Source organism: Haliaeetus albicilla, chromosome 1 (assembly GCF_947461875.1).
Source record: "Haliaeetus albicilla chromosome 1, bHalAlb1.1, whole genome shotgun sequence".
In the NCBI taxonomy this organism is placed as follows: domain Eukaryota; kingdom Metazoa; phylum Chordata; class Aves; order Accipitriformes; family Accipitridae; genus Haliaeetus; species Haliaeetus albicilla.
In genome coordinates, this window is record NC_091483.1 from 18,907,620 (window position 1) to 18,926,988 (window position 19,369).

The 19,369-nt window shown below is 39.5% G+C and overlaps 1 protein-coding gene across 6 annotated transcripts in view; it reads right to left on the reverse strand.

Annotated features, from left to right (window-relative positions):
• WDFY3 (WD repeat and FYVE domain containing 3) overlaps positions 1-19,369 on the reverse strand; it is a 185,563-nt gene that overhangs the window by 162,796 nt on the left and 3,398 nt on the right. Inside the window, exon 1 of one of the 6 annotated variants that reach the window (XM_069780670.1) lies at positions 5,088-5,196. The exons of the other annotated variants lie outside the window; for them this stretch is intronic. The gene's annotated coding sequence lies outside the window, so the exon portion shown is untranslated. Of the gene's footprint in view, positions 1-5,087; positions 5,197-19,369 lie in introns of those variants that run through there. 6 annotated transcript variants of the gene reach the window in all.

Below are 19,369 nucleotides of genomic sequence, written 5' to 3' on the forward strand. Positions count from 1 at the left end.
TTTGCAATGAAACATTACCACCTTGGTTCCCTTCCTGATCAAGACCTGAAGTGTAAACAGCCTTTAAATAGTGTGATCAAGTACTACTCTTGATTAAAATTCTTCTCAAGTCTCTCCTGACTGGGTAACACAAATTCTCTTTAAGAGAATTAACATTTCATGGATATGTCCTTCATAGTTAGTTATGTAGAAAATCCAAACAGCACTTAATGAAAGCCATTACAGACTAATCAAGAAATTCTTCAAGAATATTACTAAACTTGAGCTGCTGTTCATTTCCAGTGTGTTCCTAACACCACCACAAATTGGTGCCAACCCTTACCTGCAACTTGATAGAAGTACATGTAGAATTATCATCTTCCATTGCCTTCAACAGAAAATGAACTCTCCAACAACCAAACTCAGCAGTGCACTAAGGCTCAAAAAGAAAAGGGAGATTTAGGCAACTGCAACTTGGAAGAGAAACCATCAGATTTTAAAGGGGGGGGGGGGGGGGAGATTTTAAAAAAAAAAAAATTGTCCAAACCAGCAAAGAAACATCTTCCTCCTAAATTGTTCAATTTCTAAGACATCAAGCTCAAGTGCTGACTATTTTGGAAACCAGCAGTAAGAAAAAAAAAACCTTTTAAATTCCTAATCCATACCAGACCTTGTCAAACACACCACTACAACCAGAGAGTCACATGCTAAGTTATGCATGTATTCATTGAAACTGCTAAAAAGTGGTTAAAACCTTCTTGAGGATTGCAGCACTTAATGCTAGATGAATCAATTGCAAGAACCACATGTACAAAGCAGAGACATGGAGGCAAACAATAAACACTCCAGGAGCACACTGATTCAAATAATCACCTTATTTCCTGCAGCAGACAGAACAGACATATATTCCTTACGAATCACTCCACTGTATTTTTTTAAAGAATCACTATTATTTTGGAATTCAAATAAATTCGTGGGCAAATTCCTGAACTAACAGGTTTGTATTTCAAAAAGCATCTGACATACTTCTCAAGTCCAGGTTAAACTGTGTGTATTAACTTCCATTTCACTGTCATTCAAGTGTTTGTTTTGGTACCTGGCAATACTGCATACACAAATCTGACACAAAGTTGCTTTATGCAGGGTCATAACCTGATGTTTTCCAAAGTGTTTTGAGGCAGGCCTTCTATGACCTTTACAAGTTAGCTAGGAAGTTACAGACTGATTTCCAAATTCCTTCCATTACTTTATTTTATTAAAAAAAGAAAAAAACAACCCCCACCCCCCCAAAACCCACAGCCATTTCATGGCCAGAGATGACAATTCCCAAAAGTCACAGAAAGGCAGCTTGGAGAAGTTCTGAGGTCACTGAGAACTCTGGGATTAGGACCACAGAACACATCAGCCAAGAATGTCTGAAGAGTGACTTCAAAATTCTCAATTAAGTTATGGGCCTTATACAAGCATTACTTTTGGGAACTCCACATTAGACCAGGGCATCCCCACCACCATGGTGACAAACAGCTAGCCATGATATCTAGCTGTTTTCTTGGTTTGGAGATATTTTTCCAGAAAAATCTTTGCTATCCTTCCCTCCTCATCATTACTTTCTGGGGTTTCCCAGTAGCAGGAGCTCTGATAAAGTACAACCACATTTGTAGTGCCAGAACTGTGAGACTGAGCTATGAACTCTAGCAGAGTCTTCACCGACAACAGAAATAATCTAATAACTCAGTGACAAAAGTGGCTATCAAAAATGGATTGAACATGAATAGCGGGGTGAGGCTATACTTGAGAAACACAGTATCTTCTAAGCCAGAACTCAATGTTCCTGCCATGAGAAATTGGAGGGGTAGAGGTACAAGTACACAGGACTGAAGTATACACGTTACACATGCAAAATAGAATGTCTTCTGTATGCCTAGTCTATCTAAAGCAGATTGAGGCATATTGTCACTGAAGGAAAAGAAATTCCAACAAAAATAGCTCAGACCAAAAGGACCACAATTTCTTAACAAATGACAGCACTTTCACAAATCCTAAGACAACCTGACATCTCCCCAAATACCTGATCCACAGTACAAACACCATGAACAAGAAAATGCATCCTTTGCATTCCCTATAACTTGTTTAACATAAGACTTACAAACTAAATAAGGACCTTAAACCCTTATCCCCAATTTATTTCCTGATACAGGACACTAAGCACTAGAGCCTATTTATGACTGATACAGATTACATTTGACATGGAAACGCAAGCAGTATGGCAAATAGTGTGGTATCACAGATCAACTATTATTTCTCATTTATTGGGACTTGTATATGGTATACTCAGTTCATCTGTAAGCAGAGAACAGCATTGCAGTCTAAAAGTCTACCATTTCTTGTCCTATTACCCAGCACTGTACAGGCAGGTTTCTGAACGTTTATCACAGATCAAAACAACCTGCCTACAGTTACTTAAGCTCATGGGAAGCCACGTAACCCGAAATGGAAACAGCATGACATAAAATTGTGAACTGAAAATGAAGTGTGAATAGGGTAAGATGTACAACATTTTTACAGTATATCAACCACCTTTATTACACTGCAGTGAGATCACTTGGCTGTAAAAGCATGAGATTTACAACTACCTCATTTTATACACAGGAGTACATGTTATATGGTGATCCCTGGGGGCCATAGAGGGAGAATTAAAATTTCTCTCGAGCCCACCCTTTGAAGAAAGAAAGAAAAAAAAAAAAAAAAACCACCGCCACAAAAAAACAGCTTTTTACATGCTTCTAATCATGAGAACATGAACTCATAACTTTTGACCTTAGCTGCAACAAAGACCATTTGCAATAACATTTCATTTAGATCCAAGCAAATGCCTTTTCTTATATACCCATAAAGTATCAAGAAATGCTTCTTCTCATGAAAAAAATAATTTCTCTATACATTACATACTTCGCATGATATACAAGGGCAGTTTGATTTTGCAGCATACTGAATTGAATAATAAACCCAAATGAGCCACTGTCTCACTGGCATTGGAGAACGAAGGAAACAGCAACACAGGAAAGAAAATAACTTGTTCACTAACTAAGCAGGGGTCGCAGGAGGGAAAAAAAAGAAAAGGAAAAAAAAAGCAGCAACCAGAACACAAGCAGCTGGTGCTCAGGGACTAGGAAAGACTTCAGCTCCACAATAACAGGATCAGTTGCATAATCACTGCTGCCTGAGAAGTTACACAACATCCACCCTTCTCCTCATTAGGAAAACAAATAAGCAACAAAAAAAGTCCTTTTAGCACACAGCAGCTGATAAATGAAGAACCACATGTTAAATCCGACTAAAGAGAAGACCCTCTGTAGTTTCAAACATTACTTTTTAGCTTACTGGAACATAAAACATTAAATTCTATGTTAACCCTTACTAAAAACATCTTATTTCCCCTAAAAGCAACATGTCCTAATGGCAGTGCCAAGCCACAAGAATTTACCACCTGGCTTTTCCAGCCCTGCTCTTGGAAGACATGTTTGCGTTGAAGAAAGCTGTCTCTAAGGCTAAGTTGCATGAAACATGACCTCTCCTGTTGCTGCAGAACTTTGTGAATTCTGTGGCTATCACAACATTTGAACCGGAATCATAAACTACCGAAAAATCCCAAACACTAACACAGTTCTAATTCTACAGTTGGATATTTTGCAGATACTTACAGAAGAACTGGCAAAATATTCGTAAGAGAAAAGAAGACCAATCAACCTACGAGGAACCACACATCACTGAAGATCGAGCAGGAAAGAGGTTTTCCTGAGTGGTTATGTATTGTGCAGACCTGTACGCTGTGGCATTGCACAAAGAGTGAAAGTGAGGTTTGACTCAAGCGTGAAAGACCGCGAAGATACTGCATGCTGATTAAGAGGCAGCTGAATTTTAGCTTGCCAGTACAGAATCCATAAAGATAATTCTAGCCTAATTATAGCCCTCTCGTTAAGGACTTGGACCAAAAGAACAAAAGTTCTATCTCCTCATCTAAAATTTGCATTTCTCTGTGATTATCTCTTTTCTGCTCTAAGTCTTGGCCATTTGGTTCTTCTTACCTCTGGGTCAGAAGGTTTATATCTTCCCACCACAAATTGGGCTCACAGCCCAATGCTGCTGCATTGCAGAGTCAGCAAAGACATGATGCAGCAATATTGCTGAATTTCTTTTGATGTGGAAGTACATGTCATTACTGCCAAACCCTGAAAGCCATCCAGATAAAACTCAAGAGGACCCATGGCACTTCAGAAAAAAAAAACCATGACAATGATGCTAAGATGGCTGTCTTGGCCATTCTATGCCCTGTTGTTATTTTCTAGCTAGTGTCCAGAATATTGCAAAATTCACTGATTGTGCAAAGACAGAACCAACGTTCACTCTTCTGCTCATCCCTACAACTCCAAGCATTACCCACTGTGCTCAGCACAGACCACTTCCAGCAACAATTGCAGGAATCAGCAGCTCCCCTTGAAGAGAAGCAGAAATACCAGGATCTGTATTGCAGTGGAAGCACAGATCAATTTAAGAAGAAAGGGAGACATCTAACATATACTCCCCATAAGCCACCACTCCAGCCTGTCAGCTCCTGGGTAAGTAGACAGACAAGAACAGAACCATCTCTAGTCAAGGGAAAGAGAGAAGCTGCTAACCTGAAAGCCTACACAAATGAACATGCTGGACACAACCCACATTGATTCTGTGTATCCAAGATATTCAAAGACCAGCAATTACAGAAAGGCCCACTCTTCTCTGCTTAACTCACCAGCCCTGAACTTCCCTCAAGAAAATGATACAGATGCTATTGTGGACACTAGCCTCTTGCTGTCGCTACACCTGCAGCAGTTTGTCTTGCCCAGTTGCAATTTCTGAAGCAGTGGCCAGGTCACAGCAGCATTTCACTAGCAACCACCGTAACAGGAGAGCAGCACATTTCAAACTCCACTTCCCTCCCCCCCCACACACATTAGGGATTGCTGCAGATGGCAATAATACAATCCTTAAAGCCCCTTATTGTGAATATGCTACAAAGCCGCATAGCTTTATCTGTAATGTCCAAGCTCTGAATTAAATAAGCCACTTACCTTTCCAAATGGTTCTGCAACAACTCAGAATTTTGATTAATGATTTGCTCTGCACCAAGTGCCCCTTACACCAACTTCATCAGCAGTCCCCTCACTCCCCTCCAGGCTCTCTGGCAAACGCTGTGAACAATTCTGACACTCAGAACTCAGGCAGGAGTCAGGGGAGCCATTTTACCTGTTCAAAGAGTAAAGCAACTCCAGCCCACTCTTCAGACACTACTGTACACTAACCCGAGTGCAACTGGAACAGCTATAGTGGATCAAGAGTGTGATGCCCTCCCTTGTTGAGAAGACAAGAAGATCTGACAATCCCACCCACCCCCTCCATTCTTTTCGGTTTTGGTGCTAAGGAAGGAGAAGAAGAAAAGCCACAAGCATTGAGTGCCCGAGGACTCCAACATGCAATATCTGGCACTGTTCATAAATTTACTTACGAGCCAGACACCTAAATGCTAAAAACTAAGCAAGTCAGAAAGGTCACAGCTAAGCTTCCAACACTACTAACTGTGCCTCCCACTTTCTAATGCACAGGGAAATGGTTTACATAAACACATGTATCTTATTAGTAAATTTACACATCTAAAAGATAATCAATTTAAATGACTCACTTTCTAGGTGTCTAGGGTTGCTCTATCATTGATGATTTCCAATTAAACAGCTCTCTGGAAGTATGGTCTTCAAACCAACATCTAAGGTAATGGGAATCAAGTATCTGCAAAAGGCAATTATTTCCTCCCAAGGCTATAAAGGCATCCTACACATTTATCTTGATATTGGACAGCTGGCTCCACACACTTAGGAAAGATGAACTCCACCCTCTGTGTGGCTCAGTTGATGAGCAGTTTCCTTTAACTCAATCACACACTATCAAATACTCCAAGTCTGTAACAACCTTTTTTTCAATGAAGAATGGATAGACAACTAACTTAGACTCTCTGCAAAACCCTTCCTAAGCCACTAGGCTTTTTACATCCAGGTAGTTTGTCTTTAGGCTTTGCAAATATAATTGAGACTCATTCTGGGTCCCAAAAAATCTTCCCGATTAAATTAAAAATATCTCTTTCTTCAAAGGGGGAAGAGAAAAAGGAACAAACTAGAAGGAAAGATAAAAATGGAAAAGAAAAAGAAAAGCAGAGTAATGATAAGCAAAGTAATTATCACTGATGTGAAAAAAATCACAAAATTGAGCGGGTGAATTCTGGATGCAGGAGGGGAGGGGAAAAAAAAAAAAAGGAGATACATGCAGAAGACATGAAGGACATGCAAAATGGAAGACAGACTGCAGTTTTGTGGACGCTCAAGCCCTGAAAACTTATTTACTTAAACCACTAGAAGCTCAAACTCACATGTTCAAATCTGATTATTCCTACTTTACAACCCTAAAGCTTAATTTGGGAAGAGGTCAAAAAAATTAAAGCGGCAATAGCATAAAGCAATGAAAATAATTGTCATTATTTTTCCTTTTAAACCATTAAAAGGCTTTTGCTTGCTTTGTCAGTAGCATACTCTAGGAAATACCAAAGCTTACTGTGTTTTGGCCTAAACACAAAGATGAACATACCATTTCCTAAACTTGCCAAGTCTCAACAACTACTCCCCAGCCCAGCAAAAGAAACAAACATAAAACTTTCATCCTTACATCATCCCAGTCAAGGTGATTTAAGAAACAAACACAAAGAAACAAAATTAGGATTTACTTATCTTGTGTAAAACTGAAGTTCTTTAACTCACTGATCACCAGTCCTATGGACAAAAAGGAGTCAATCCAGATTCTCTGAATCAGAAACAATTATGCTGATCCCAAATTACCTGTGTGTGTATACGCTGAAACATAAATAACAGCAAAAGATTTAAGTCTACAAAAAGCAATAATATTTGAAATGTCAATGATACCCTGGATTTAGATGAACTGAAATTATCAGAAGCAATAAAGGAAAAAAAAAAATCTATTTAGTTTTCAGTGTATTCTCCCTTTGATTTTTAGTGATAATTAACAAGATCTCCATATTTAAAAAAAAAGTAGGGGAGGCAAGTTCTGAGAAGGTTCTGAGTGTATCAGCCCCATGCTACTATCCATGGTTCCTCCCCTACTCTGAAGCATTTTCAGGACAACACAGGAGGAATTCTCTGTAGCAATCTTTTTCCAAGCAATATTTTGGCATAAATCCAAAGCATTTGGTTTAAAACTGAAGCCCAGCAGACTGTATCAGCAATGGACCTGTAGAAAGTCCACAAAACAGTTTTGAAAGAAGAATTGCCTTTCAAGGGCAGATCAGGAAGGACATACAATAGAGATTATGACACAAAAAAAAGAGCCCCCCAAAACCAGTAGAAAGGATAAATGAATGCTCTAGCAAACCAGCACAAACACACACACACACTCTCCCTTGCATGCTCTCCTGAGCAGAGCTTTTTGCGAGAGCAGAACATCAAAACAAACCAAAAAAGGAAAGCAAAGTAATGCATTTGTTTCATTTAAAGCACTCCCAGGAGCAACAGTTGCATGTGTGCCAGACTTACTGGAACAGACACCACAAGAGAAACACTAACTGTGAAACAGAGATGGGTCACTAACCTGGGTTCTTTTACTCGTGGCAAGCTGACACATTCCTTCCGCCTGCCTGTCCAGACTTGTCAGCATACCTCTTGGAAGTGGCTGACAAACTTACAATGATGTTGATAATGTAGAGTGTACATTTAGACGGCACCTCCTTCTCTATCAACCGGTGGTGACACCCAAAGGAAGAACAATTACTCTACCATCCAGCAAGAGGTGCCCAAAAGGAACTGCTAACAAAGGGGCAGGGCATCACTAACTAGTGAGATGAAGGAAGGAAGGAAGGAAACAAAGAGTAGGAATAAAAACTCAGGGTGACTGAAGAGCCAACAGTGTCAGAGGTGGAAAACAAATATTCCCTCCCCAAATCCCCAAACTATTCCCACCAATTAAAGAGCAGGGAAGAAAGCTCTGTCTACATCCAAGTAAGACTGACTACTGTTATTTCCTAAGCTAAAAGAGGATGAGAAAGAGAGTATTGCATCATGACTACAACACAGTTTTCTTCGGCTTGCAGATCCACTAGGATAGTTTCTCTAGAAAGCTCAGAAGAGAAACAGTCTTCCAAGAACTACCACAGCACAAATGGCACTGCTTTGTCTCCACCTCCATCTCCCTGCCCTGTTGACAACACAGCCAGCATAGAGGAAGCCAAAAAGAAACAACCTGTTTTAGTACTGGGAGAACCTCATATTCTGAAACCATCTGACATGTTTAAGCTGGGGGGGGGGGCGCAGAACCCAACAGCAAAACACCATACCACAAAAAAACCACACACCAAAACAACAACAATAAAAAAAAACACAAAACAAAACAAACAAAAAATCCATAAAAACAACTCCCTCCAAGCTGCTGCCTACTGGGTGATGAAATTTCTACTATTTTGAGACAGAATTGTAAGTGACTACAATAATGTTGTTTAGATAAGCTATATCAGTTCAGATTTTCCAGACATCTTTCTCAAAGACATTTATATTTGCTATCTCACCTACATTATTAAATTGATCATTTTGAGATAAATGTGGTCTCCTCACATAAATATACTCATTCACTACCAAAGCTGGCATGTGGTGCTCAGCATCATTAAACTGATACCTTCAGCTCAGCAACTTTGCTTAATCACATTAAAGGTACACCAGCTAATACAACCAATATATTAACAAAAGCCAATAATTCATGCACCTGGATGAACACATGGGGGGATATGTGGTAACTGCTGACTGACACTGTTATTTGGATCTCTTTGTAAAAAAAGCACCTTCTAACATCGTCTATTTTAGTACAAATGCACAGTTACATGCTAGGAATCAGAGCGGGAAGAAGGGATCGGAGTACATGAAGCACAAATTCCAAAAGGACAACCAGCAATCCCATGGCAATATGAGTTACATGACCCTTGGATTCAGCAGGAGGCACCCCCAAGTTGGGGAAGATGGGGGGGGAAGGAGAGGAGAGTTTCAAAGCAGGCAAGAGGTATTACTCCATATACCAGAATGCCGACAGAGTACCCTGAGACATCTAAAGGTCATGCTTCTTAAAGGATCTTAAGCTTAAGAGGGCAACTAGAATACAAATAATAACTACCAATCACTTAAATATATTTTTTTTAATCACTGAAAACTAAATTTATTACTGAAGGTCAAGAGAAAGTTAAAAAGAGACTGGGTCATCTTCTCTGTACGCAAATTGTATTTACATACCACAGGGCTCTTTGACCTAGTGGATAATGGTATTACAACACACACTGGAAGGTAAGCAAACTCACTTTCAGTCTGGAAACAAAAACCTCTTAGCAGAGTGATAATTGGCCAGGAGAACAGATTACTAACCATGTAAGATTTCCGCCTAACTCAGAGCCATTCATTACATGGGACATCTTTCTAAGAGAGATGCTTCCATTCAACTAAAAGATGTTGCAAGCAATGCAGTGATATGTCACTCCTTATGTGGAAGGATAATAATTTCTTACTGTAAAAACCATTACAACCATCCAAAAGATCAACACTGAAGTACCACATTCTTCAAAAGACAGTTGTTTTTAACTCAGAAAGGACACCACAGAGTGAAAAGATGTCAGGCACTGTAATCATACTGCTCCAGTACACACATTTTTCAGATCCTGCTCTGGAACATGCATGTTCTTGGTCCCTTTCTCTCCTCCTTTTCCATGCCTTTTTATTGAAAAAATTTTAATTTAGACTGGGCTAGCTATACTTCAAGATGAATCAACAAGCACAACAAACAGCAGGTCTTAGGAATTCCGTCTCAGGAACACTCATTATAAATGGTATAAAGAAGAGTAAGGAGCTTACTAACATCAGAATACTCAAGCATAGCAATGAATAAAGAAAGGGAGGATGAAAACACCACTTTCTTTCTGCAAGGGAGACATAAGGAACAGTAATAACGCAATATATATAAGCACATACGAATGTGTCCTGCCATTTACTGTCAGTTCATAAATAAAAGGGGAAGACACTGAAAATTGGAAGCAGAAAGTCATGAAGATAAATTAGAAGAAACTCATGTAATGAAACTCTACCACTTTTACTGAATTTGCTATAATTAGGGAAAAGCACTGCTCCTCCACTGGACACAATGAACAGTGCCATACTTCCAACAAATCATGTTTTATAAACACAACTATAAAGCCCCATGTGTTGAGGAGACCAGTCACTTAGGCAGCATTTTCCCCTATGGACAAGTGATTTCACCTATCAGCCACAAAAACTGTCCTTCTTCCAACCTGTCAATCTTCTGGGGCTGGCCAGCATCAGACTCACAGCTGCCCGACAGGCCACGAACGACAGCAAGGCCCATGCTCCACATACCACCCTATATTATTGCCCTAACGTGCAAAGCCTAGAAATGTGTGTTTCTGAGCACTTAAGCAATCAAGTGCCATTATTCTCTCTCCACACAGTTCAGCCTAAGCATTATTCTAACAGTACCTGATGAGAGAGCTGGAGGGGAACAGAAAACTTATTTTTTACCCTAACACTCAGAGTTGCAGTGAACTGGTCAAAAAAAAAATCCTCATAACTTGCTTGCCAGACTGGTTTTTGTTCTCTTCCTACTTAATTGTTGTTACCAAAGAAACTGGGGGAGGAGGGAAGGGGATCTATTTTGCTGGTTTTACTTTTTATTGGTAGATTTTACTTGTTAACTGGCAAACTGGTCATGGCCATGTAAGTAGTCATTAACAAGAAGGGGAAAAGAAAAAGGTAAAGTATTCTTGGCAAAACAAATCTGCAAAATTCTTCAAGGTATCTGCAGACAAATACCTCTTGCCCAGTCTAAAGAAATAGCAGCAATACTATATTAATGAGAATATAACAGACAAATAACAGAAGTCTTCATCAGACCTCCATTTTCTTTCCAGGTAGACAAAGCTACCTTCCTGAAACAGTTACACCAAAAACTACTCAAGGAGCATTTTCATACGTTAACAAGAAAAAGCAATGCTGTGTACCTACTATGATTTTTTTTTTCTTTAAACATCAAGACCATCCATTAATCCCAAGCAATGCAGTTCTTCTAAAAACCTAGGTTATTCAGAGATTTCTTTTTTCAAACATTATTTAATGCTTTAACAAGAAAGTATGACTTCTGACCAATGTTCTTGCTATGTTCCAAGTTGATACTAAACTTTCGGTCAAATCAGGGTGTTTCTGATAGAGCTCCTGCCCCCCTCCACCTTATTAACTACAGGCTCATTTCCTTGAACATACAACCTGAGCAAAGTAAAATGGTCAAAGGACACTTATTGTTTATAATTAATTTGTTTAAAATCACAAAAGCAGCCTGCTGTCTCCTCAGCAGAGGTAAGAGCCTTCCGCATTGCTGTGCACTGCCAGGACCTCACGTCCACTGGCACCAGTCACTGCTGCCCACCACTCCAAGAGCAAATGCAGCAGAAGTCTAAGCAATAGACCAGTTATAATAAGCCCAATGGTGAAAAACAGTTACATATCCCATCAAATAACAAATGATCTTACTATCTTCAGTACCACATCAAAAAAAAGGAAAAAAAAAAAAATCACCCTCTGCCTAACTGCCATAGTGCTTCACAGTGCACCTGAAAGATTCACATGTCTTCATTTGATGCTTAAAGCACATCAGAAGCTCACCCCACACTCACCACCTCTTATCTCTTCCTGTAAAAAGTCAGGCCTCCAAACCCCGTGGTCCCAACTAAAACACCCTAGCAAACGTCCTGCTTCAAGCAGGACTAGATGTCCCTTCCAACCAAAATTTCTCTGATGCATTCAAACTGTCGTAGGTGAACTTAAGTTTTAAGACAAGTCCTTCCCCCCAACTCATAATAAATATCAATATTCAAAGACAGCAGTGGTTAGTCTGTTGAACCCAAGCCTTTCCCTATCATTAACACCAGAATAAACCCTTCAACGTGGTCCTGATAGGCTCTCTGCTATATGGGTTTCTCAGAGCATCACAGAAATGAATTTTAGAATACATGGCAAAATAAGACTGCTAAAAACATATGGGTTAGTTGGGCACTTGGGGCAAGGCCCAAAACATAAAATAATTTTTAAATGCATTTTTGGAAGGGGCAAGAAGTTTACCATGCCTATTTAAGCACACTTTTAAGGATAAGTTTGCAGAGGCAGGCTGTGAAAGTGAAAAAACCTGACATCCATCCATCCCTTCCTCTCTCTCCACACCCACCAGAACAGTGTTAAACTGTAGCTGAATCCTGTGTAATTTAGTAAAACTATTCACAGAAATAGTTATAAACACGTATTTCAAGAAAGCTCCTGGAAGTAACCTTCACCCTCTTATAAATATCAGAGAGCAAAAGCCACTATTGGTTTCTGGACATGGAACATTTCACCCTCCATCATACAGATTCACAGGCTGGTTAACTTCTCTGGTGACTTAATGTGGAGCTACCGGGAAATTAACCAAAATAAAGAAATGTATTTCAATTGACCATGATCCTCCAGTGTTTGAGGTGCTCCACTTTCCTAGTCAAAGGCAGCATTGGAAGGAGTACTACAGAAGGCAGACAACAAGCATGTCTTCTAAGGATCTCCACTTCACCACCACAACCTTCAGCTTGATGCAACAAGACAGACCTGAACTGAACTCCACACAACATGAACACCTACTAACGATGGTATCCCTTCATTATTTTTTTTAAACGATTGTGTTGTGCTATTATGTTTTTGTTTGAAATGTTCGTCCTTACTCAGGCAGCAAGTTCAACTTCATTCCTTAATGGATGATGGAAAAGAGGATGGGCAGAAAAGAGGAGGAGAGTTTTCATCTTTCAAATTTATTCTGCCTGTGCCAGAGGAAGCTAAACCCTCACTGTGGTATATTCTCTACTCAATCTGAGCTACTTCAGGGAAACATCAACTATATTGATCTCCTTTTATAAAGAAAGATCACAATTTAAAGACACTTACAGCTAGATGAAAAACATTTTTCCAAGTACATTATTTGCAACACGCACACACCTCTTCTGCTTCCATTTATCAAAAAAAAACAAAAAACAAATAAATCCACAAATCAAAACCCAAACATTCCGATCATTGTGTGTATTTGAAGCATATACACACACACACACACACACACATCTGCTTTACTGAAATAAAAATAGGTTATAGCTTTAGGTGGTTTAACTGATCAGTGGGCTATTCCAATTCACACCAAGAAACTGTACAAGTAACTAGGAAGAAAAAAAAATCCAGCTACTAATATAGCATATCCAGATTCCTGTCTCCCTAAGTACAGGGACTTCACCAGTGAAATTGCAAGGGATTCCAAACAGAAAGCAAGGAAGCCTTTCCCCTCACCACCCCCAATCCAACACTGCTAGGAACATGGTTATGTTCCTGGTAAGAAACTGAAAGCAAAATATTTCTGTGTCCAGAAGTTACTACAGTCAAAGTAATAAGTGTTGCTACTATGCCTTTACACTCTCTAATAATGAAAAGCTTGAAGAGGTACTCCCTGGTTACTTCATGACCCGCTCAAAACCTAAATTACATATTCTTCACTAGCTTATCCTTACTACTCGAAACTGTGAAAAAGAAACTTTTGCAAACCTAATTAACAACCAAATTAGCATCCTCTTAGATCATATCCACAGAAACTTTGTTTTTACATTTCTGTTGTGGCTCACTGCTCAACTACTACTGACTCAAGTATTAGCATTTAATTTGTGATGCAGTTCCAAAACTGTTTCTATGCCTATTCCACATGACTGCTTACAAAGAATGTTTACTTCTGCCTGTTCCGAGATGCATCCTTTCTTCTGCAAGTGTAAAGAAACTCCCAAATAAAATTAATTTCACTCCTCTTCAGTCACTTTATCAGACAGGAAACCAGTGATGACAAGAGTATTGCCAGGTCTGACCACATCCTTCTCAATCTCATCATATTTGTGGCATCCCATCTCTGAGCATTTTGCCATGTGAAGATTCCAAAAATGTTGTAGCCCTCACAGCTGTGGGAAAAATTTGACAACTGCATGCTCAAGGCTCAAAAATCAAAAACAAAATCCATTTATTTTGTGCTTTTAATGCTTTAAAAGCCATAACTTGAGTCAATCTCACAACTGAGGGCCTGCACAGTGACATTTCAACTCTTTGGTTAGCAACCCCGAGAACATCAAAAGGCTCAACTTTTACATTAAGAAATGCACTCGTTATCTGCTTTGTCTGCCATTCTACCATGCAATACATTCTGTACTCTGTGCACTCACGCAAACACAAAGCAAGGTCTTGATCTCATTCCTGGCTCTCACATGAAGACCCAAGGACCTCCATAAAACTCCATAAGTACGTCAGTCAGTCTTGGCAAGAATACAACTGCAGAGACAAGGCCTAAGACCATCAGTGGCACTCTGAATGCTATGGAGGTGGTGAATCTTAGCACAAAAACAGTAGATAGCAGTCCTATTATCATCAGCCTGCAGTGAAAGCACTCTTCTCTCCTGTTCCAAAGTCAGAGCACTAAAGCCCACCCTCTCCCATTCAATGGGGATTCAAAAGCTTCTGGCATTAAAACAAACATGCACAGGAAAACCCAAAGTCCTGTAAGTTTCTTCCACTGTCAGAACAGTAAGGTCCTGGTTCTACAATAAGACAACTCTGACAGATACACAGGCTTACAGCATTAAACCTGAAGGAGCTGGGAATTCCCAGCTCTTGGTTCCCATTACTCCTTTGGCTGTCCTCAGACAACTGCTTTCTTCCTTTTTTTTCCAAAATTAAGGATCATTTCTGAGCCTGCTGCAGTAATGCCATACAACACTTGCTCCCTGCTCTCCACAGTCTGGGTGCAGGACCTGCTTAAACTAGTATCACCAATGAAGTCTCCATATCATCCAGCCAAAGGAGGGAAAAAAAAAAAAAAGAAAAAAAAAAAAGCAGCTGCCACTAGTACAGTCCACCTACTACAAACAATTCAAAGGCCAATACCCCACACCAGTCTAATAAACCTCAGACAAAAGCTGAGGCTGATTATCCCAAGTGCACTTCTATCTGATTAACCTTCTTAACAATCTTTATCCTGCCTAAGGCATTCTCCACAGTCCTCCTCCTTTTTGGGATTGTCCATCATCCAAGCACTTGAAAACTCTTTTAAAAAAGTTCTGTTACCAAGCCAAGTTGATACTTTGTTGTATTTTTAATGAAAAAAGCACATGCATTCTCTATGTGTGCATTTTTTTTAACACCATACCTTCTAGACTCCCTAAGCATTTTCCTAACCCTGCAATTTCTCTATTACTCCAACCTCAAATTATACAAAAAAAGGATATACTTACAGTGCCAAGTAACCAAACACAACATTTAGGAAGACCCTGGTGTACAAATGCCCTCTTTCTACTACAGCTCATCTGTGAGTTAAGATTTTGGTTCTCAGCAAGAGCTAGAGGCAGCAAGCAACACTACTTATCACCATGGCATTGAAATACAGTCCGCTTTCTGAAGTAACATCCCATCAGCTGCCAGTTTACACAAATCAAACCACCCTGCTTTGAATTATACTGAGATTTTTACCATGTCTTCATTTGAAAATAATAAATCATCAGGCAGTGTAAGAACATAAAACATCATTCACTTGCACCCACACTCCACCTGGCAGAATGATACTTCGAAAAGTAACAGCAAGACAATCCAGGTAGAGCTACCCTCTAATACCCAACGAACGGTGATACCTCTGACAAAATCAGTAGTGAAACAGAAAGCCAGATGAACATTTCTCTCAAGAGCTCTTGATCCACCTTCTCACTGAAGTCACACCATTCCAAAAAATGAAGGACCCTAAAAAACACCTAAGCAACATGCGGGAATATCCTCCCTTTCTAGCCACCTGTCTCTCTCATTAGCTCTGAAGGTTTTGCTTTTCTCCATTTGCTGATTTGACACAGCTGCTTTAAGTTAAGCATCGATTTTGGTAACTCCCCCCCTATTCTGAAACCCTTGACTAGAAGACCTCAAATGCACATCCAAAACCAAAACTTGCATGGCCATTAGAAAGAAAATGGATGATTCAAGACAGGGAATAACTTCTTTCACCAACTAGGAAGTTCATAGAAAAAGTTACTGGAAAAAAAGTAGGCAAAAGCCAACCATAAATGGTCTGACTTCTCTAAGATAGATGTCTTAGAATCGGAGTAAGAAGCTTAAGTTAAGCATGTTAACTGATGAATACCCACCCAACCTGAAAAAGTAAGAGTTTAACTCTTACATACTTTCTTTCAGTGTAATGCGCATTTCTCTAGAGCAAAAGAGAAAGGGACGAAATAAGGCATCCGGAAAATCCTCTTCTACCACGTGTTTTCAAATTTATTATTGTCTGGACACTAAGGTAGCCAACCTGCTCAAAGCTTTTTCCTTGTAGTATTGTAATAAAATGCATGACATGGAAATAATATCTGTGAAGGTATAAGAACTAAACATTTTTTTAATGCATATCTGATTGTTATAATTCTTTCTCCTACATTTATTAATGTTTACCCAAAAATATGAAGCTATGTGTCTTTGTACCATTCAACATCCCTTATTGTTCATTTCTTCCAATTCACTCCTTCCTAGCATAACACTGTTCTATTGCTTTTGAAATTCTAGAAGATACTTGTTTTGCATGTGCTACAGTAAGTTCTGCAAATCTGTTCCTATTCTGCAATATGACAGAAGCATTAGAAGTCACATGCTTAAGAGAAGCAGAAATCCATCACAGGACATTGATGAAACACCAAAACCAGCAAAGCAATCAAAACTGTTTTCCCTCAAAAGGGAAAGATCCCAAAATATGACATGTAGGTCTCACTGTAATAATCCAATTCCAAAGAAACATCAAAACAATTTTTTCCACAATCTCAATACAGACAGTTCTATTTCCACACTCACAGCTTTGCTCAACAGGTGGGGAAAGAAAAGAGAAAGAGAAAAAAAAAAAACACCATAAAAAAAAGCCAAAAAGATTCCCTGCTGTTATGCAAAATTCCAAATACATTAGCACAATTGTCAAAACTTATGTTGATTGCACATTTCCACACAGAAGAAATCAGAAAATTTTGCCCCAGAGCTGTTCATGGGAAAAAAAAAAAAAAAAAGATGCATGTCATCTTCACTCACAAAAGACTTACGGGAAAATAAAAAAAAAAATACCTCCTGCACATTTAGAGCAAAGCAAATAGCAAAGGAACAAGACCTATTCTTTCTTCTTTGCGGCCAGTGGACTATGCTGCACTTCACGTCTGTTCTGGAAGCCTCGGTACCAGCCAAGAGCTCCTAGCAGGTGTAAGCCAGTTCCCCCCAACAGTGACACCAGCACCTGAGACCAAAGCCATGGCCTCTTCACGAGGCTGCTGCTATCTAGTCCTCATGGCAGTCATCAAGTCCATTTTTGTGACAGCTTCTAGAGAGAGAGAGAGGAAGAAAAAGGTGCCCAATGTGTGAAACCCTATTTCAGCTGAGCAACTAGCAATCTTTGGTACCTTCTGACTAACCCTAATGAAAAAGGAGGTATGTTGAGCTAGGCGAGGGGCATGGGGAATAACCAACAACTCCCCAATACCCTTCAGCTACCTCAAAAACCAAGTAGAAAAGCTGAGTTCCTGCAACCGTTACAGTTAGTTACGTATTTATACGCTTTATAGGCATGTATACTACTGTCCAATTAGCTGAAGATTGTCCCTCCTTCACCATTCATACAAAAATTCCTTTTAATTACAGGTAACAAATCAACATAGAGGGTTTTAAAAAGCCACTTTGAGTCAGAAAATGCTACACAATACTAACCCAACAGTTTTATACAGTATTTCCTATTCCTCCTTCACCTGTTAAGCTCTGATACAGTATTAGCATAACGATTGAGCAAGACAAGCAACAACTGTGCTACAGATCATCTAACTTTGTTTAAATAATCATCCCCATCATCCAATAGGTGACCCAAACACAAAGAGTTTGTAGGTACTGTGTTATCTTTTACTGTCAAAAAAAGGAAGGTGGTGCATGCACTTACCTATAGTATCACAGAAGAACAGGGGACTTGACCAACAAGCAAAAGCTTGCACTACTGCATCATGAAACATAGGTTGCTTGCCAAACAGATGCTCTCAAGGCTGGATCACCAATAACGCATATTCAGTGCTGCAAACTTTGCAGTGCTATCACCCAAGCCGAGATGCTGCTCTCACATCTGCACCAATGACTTCAGTTAAAATGTTACAAGCCACTAGAATTTCATACATAACAGCAGAAGCTTTGGCAATGAGAGCGCAAATAGGAATACAGGATACAGCAACACTTTCTATACTGTCTGTGGGACAGCCAGTTAAAACAAATGTGCGTAGGGGACATAATTATGTCCTGTCTTCTCCTACCCAGCCTGGACAAAGTGTGAACAACCCAGCAGCAGGATATCTCCAGTAGAAGAGAACAGGAGCTATAAAAGAGTGAAACTGTTTATTACAAGATGAAAACTAAACCAAATTACAAAGCTAAAGCAGCAAGCTGTTCCAGGAGACATGACAATCTTACATCAGCGTACCTCAGTCCCTTCAACACTGAAGGGTACATGAAGGCTTACAGTTATAACTCAAGTTGTAGGTCCCTCAGGACACACAAGTAACATAAAAAAGTATTTTTAAAAACAATCAGAGTTGCCAATAACTCAAAGAAACGAATAGTGTAAGTATTTGTCACAACTTAGTACAGCATTTAAAATGCCCATTGCAATTAGCAACACCAACAAAAAGAGAGAATCATGGAGGAAACTGGTGAAGTTAAAAGCTTCAGTATTAAAACCATGAAGAAAACATTTGTTTCCCCCCCTACACACATACCCAAAAATTGTACTATGGACCACCAAAAGATTCTATTTCCCATTTCAAAATGCAAGTTTCATTCCAGTAACTATCATAAAAATAGACTTCCACAGCTCTAATTATCAGAAAGGCAAGCACTAGGGGGTAAATTGTGACTAAGATGCATGGTTTCTTACAGCATACCATATATGCCCTCTCCAAAATCTGTTTATTTTGGACAAATGATACAAGATTTCCTTACAGCAGGAAGTGCTGCAACTCAAAGGCCACTGCTGAAACAGTATTTCCACTATTTTGCAACAGGAACTTAAAATAACTTACAAACATGAACGAAACTGCTAATCAACATCAGCAGATTTGTCCTTCAGCAATCTAACCATCAGAGGGGGAACTACTGGCCTTTCTTTACCATCTTCA